This window comes from Arachis ipaensis, chromosome B01 (assembly GCF_000816755.2).
Source record: "Arachis ipaensis cultivar K30076 chromosome B01, Araip1.1, whole genome shotgun sequence".
NCBI lineage: Eukaryota > Viridiplantae > Streptophyta > Magnoliopsida > Fabales > Fabaceae > Arachis > Arachis ipaensis.
The window spans coordinates 22,228,353-22,232,161 of NC_029785.2; the positions used below are offsets into that span (position 1 = coordinate 22,228,353).

Sequence of the window (3,809 nt, forward strand, 5' to 3'; positions counted from 1 at the left end):
TGGCTCTCTTCTTCTCTCTCTCTCTCTCTCTCTCTCTCTCTCTCTCTCTCTCTCTCTCTCTCTCTCATGCAAATATATACACACACTCAAATGTTGGTGGCTGTGGTGGTTGCAGTTGAAACGGTGATGTCAAAGATGACAACGATCAGAATCTTGTTGGTAAGGCTTTTGAACACCACTGGCTTAGTAGCTGTCTATGATCATTAAAATTTTGTAAGCCATGAGATCTGAGGGTACTCTATATTTTTGCCCTCTTGTACTTGGAATTTTACGTGACAGGGTTTATTTGGTTTTGATATGATGCTGTGACTTAAATATTGCGTTAGTTATCTTAGTGGCTTAAATTATTGGTGTTTGCTATGGTGCCTAAAAAGTATTGCCTAATTACTAAAATAGGTAAAATAATTAATTTTAAATTTAAAAGTATAAAAGTTAAAAAATTTTAAATATTTTAAAGTTATTATAAAAAGTAATTTAGGCAAAAGTTAGGCACCAAACAAAAGGCACCATAGAATTCGCCTAAATTATTAGTGTTTAATTTTGATGATGCATCAAAACCAAGAAAATTTAGATTTAACGGCTAAACTGAAACATTGCCCCATGATGGAACAAACACTACTGAAAGGTCACGTGATGGTTTTGTTCATAACCGGAGCCTGCATCACTCTCTCTTCCTCTCACCACTCACTTAATCCGATTCTGTGGGGGGTGTGTGTGTGTGCGCGCACACGCATATGCCGCACGTGTGTGTATATATATATATATATATCAATTATTATGTATCTTCCAGATGGTGCTTGAAGGCTATGAATGAAACCGATGGAAAAAAGCAGTAGTTTATTTGTAGTTAAGTATTAAACCTGAGGGCTTTGTATTCATTTTTTCTGGTTAAGTGGCTGTACAATTGAAGGTTCTGTTTTGCTAGCTATCCCTTTTTTATTGATTTCATTTCTTGTTACTTTGCATGGACAGTATTTATTAATATTATTATTATTGTTATTGTTATTGTTATTGTTGAGTTTTGAAAGTCATGTGCTTGTCTATCCTTCTATTTTACACTTCATTTTTTATTTTGACATTGTCCTGCTGCCCAGTGACAGAACAAACAAGAAGCTGACTACTGAATGGTTTCATGGCTTTGTTTATAACCGGATGTGAACCACCACCCCCTTTATCTGCATCGTCATCATGAACCTCACTGCTGGTTGTAAATTGTGCACAAAGGATGTGGATAAAGCTTGCTGCAAAAGCTGTATATGAATTTGCTTTGGGCCATGAAATCCAAGGGTTGTGTACTATTTTTATCTCACCTCCCCACCACCCGAAAATTAACTGGGTGCAAAATCATTTTCCTTTGAAGAGCCTTCATGAGACCAGATTATCAGAAAATTGTGCATTGCTCTTATGACCTATTTTTCTTTACTCTGATCTGATATGGCTGGATGTATTGTTTTGTTCCTTTTTTGGAACTGCTAATTTGCATAGTTATTAGTCCTTTTTTTGCCATGGCCTTATGCTTATACAGTCAATATTCCATAGCATTAACTTGTTTATTTAACATTACATTTGTGAATTAGTGGTTTATGCTGTGTGGATGCTTAAATAAGCAATAGTTTCAAACTTGGACTACTATTGAGTAATTTAGATGCAGGGGTTGGCAATAGGTAGGGTAGGGCAGGGTTTGGAGCTAATTCTAACTCTTGGATTGAGATTTTTATATAAATTTAACCTTTCTATTCGCGGGTTGAGAATATTCCAATCTTAATTCTACTCATTCTTAACCCGCGGGTATTCGATCTTATCAGTGGGTTACAAAAAAGATATATTATTATATAACTTGATGATAATTTAAAATAGAATTGATTTTATAGTAAAGAAAAAGTATTAAATTATCAATTAATGATCTTCTTTTAGTGATTAAGCATCTTTTGCATTTAGTGAGAGGTTTTTGGTTCAACATTCATTTGAAACATATTTTTATATAAGTATATAATATATACATATATAGGGTGCGGGTTGGTCGAGTAGGGTTGAGGCTTAATTCGCACCCTACCCTGCACGAGAACCCTACTAGCACCTTACTCTATCCGTTGTGGATCGGGTTAACAATCTTATCCGACCGGGTGGGGTCGGCTTTGGTAGTTGCGGGTAGGGTTGGAAGTGAGCCGAGCTAGACCAAGCTCAAGCTCGGCTCACGAAAATTGAGCTTGACTCACGGCTCGGCTCATTAACAATTGAGCTTATTTCTTAAGCTCAAGCTCAACTCACTAAAAGCTCATGAGCCGACTTGAGCTCACGAGCTGGCTCAAATAAGAGAAACATAAATACATAATCTATAATTTTATATCAATAAATTATAAATTTTTTATTTATGTCCTATATTAAAATTATATGTAAAAAATAAATATAAATATTAAATAATTAAGATTGTTATAATATATATATATAATCGAGCCAGCTCACGAGCTGAGTTTATCCAAACTCAAGCTCGATTCATTTAATTTATGAGCTCAATTTTAGGCTCAAGCTTGGCTCACTAACTCACGAGCTTAGCTTATCGAGCTGTTAACGAGTCGAGATCGAGCTGACTCATGAGCTGACTTGACTCACTTCCAGCCCTATTTGCGGGTAGGGTATATGTTGCTACTCTTAGATGCATCAGCTATAGTTAAAAGTTTGACGATGCTGCATTTGTTTTTAACCATTCCCATGTCACCCGACTAATTGTAATGCAATTATTATTATTAGAGTGAATACCCCACCCGATCCTTGACAATTATTTCAAAAGGACAATGAGGTTCCAAAAAAAAAAAAATACCTGATTTTTTTTGTCAAGTACCTCGTCCTTTCTAGACATGAATATATCAGATTATAAGAGCAATTTCTGCACAATGCTTAGTATGATAATAGTATAATACATAAACATGCAAGCATAAGCAAATATTCAAAAATTGAAGATAAAGCTTGGGAACGCAGCTTGCTAAAATTAAATCATATGTAACAAAGAAATGTGGAAAATCATCCCATTGGTCTACGACCCATCTACTTACTCAAAACCTGGTTCACATTTTTTCCGAACACAATACAGGCTCACTGTATACTAAATCCAGCCATGTTGAGAAGAATTAAGAGATCCATTAGCAAGTGCAATGATAAAGAAATAAGAACATAACAGGTACCAATATATGAAAGAAACCTTTTATCAAACACCTAGTCGAACTCGCCGCACAGTCGCCGAAGCTCCTCCACTGGCTGACCCCACCGCTTGGTTGTTGTCGCAGCGTTTCTCCAGAAGGTAAGCAGAAAAGTGTGTGGGAGTTTTTTTTTTTCCGCTTATTTGCTTCAGTTATGGGTTTGGGGAGGTAGAAGGAAATCTATATCACATATCGTATATATATTTGCATTAGAGTACTTACATGCTCAAAAAACGATGAACCATATAGCATATTAGCATATATATCTGTAGAGAACGCAGCATACTGTAATAACTACAGAAGTATATATAGGGTGTGGTAATAAAGTACGTATTACATATACATAGAATAATTAAACTGACAGAGTTACGAGACGTGAGCACAGAATTAGAAGAAGCTTCTTGCTTGCATAAGATGGAGTAGCTGAGCCATGCATGAATCTCATCATGCATATCCATCTACCGTTGTTGATGATGCCTTCATATTTACACGCAGTTCAATTATTTCGGTTATGATAGATATAGTGTGTGTATATATATGGAGAAGCAAAGGAGGCCTTCTCACCAGTCACCCCTACCCATTCATATATATATATATATATATATTCCTCCTTCA

General features: G+C 35.8%; 2 long non-coding RNA genes across 2 annotated transcripts in view; both read left to right on the plus strand.

Annotated features, from left to right (window-relative positions):
• LOC110270220 overlaps nt 1-2,268 on the plus strand; it is a 21,509-nt gene extending 19,241 nt beyond the window's left edge. The window contains exon 3 of the long non-coding RNA XR_002359496.1: nt 2,166-2,268. This is a non-coding gene — a long non-coding RNA (uncharacterized LOC110270220). The remainder of the gene's footprint in view (nt 1-2,165) is intronic.
• LOC110270216 lies at nt 7-1,512 on the plus strand. Its single transcript, XR_002359489.1, has 2 exons — nt 7-159; nt 1,095-1,512. It is a non-coding gene; the product is annotated as an uncharacterized LOC110270216 (long non-coding RNA).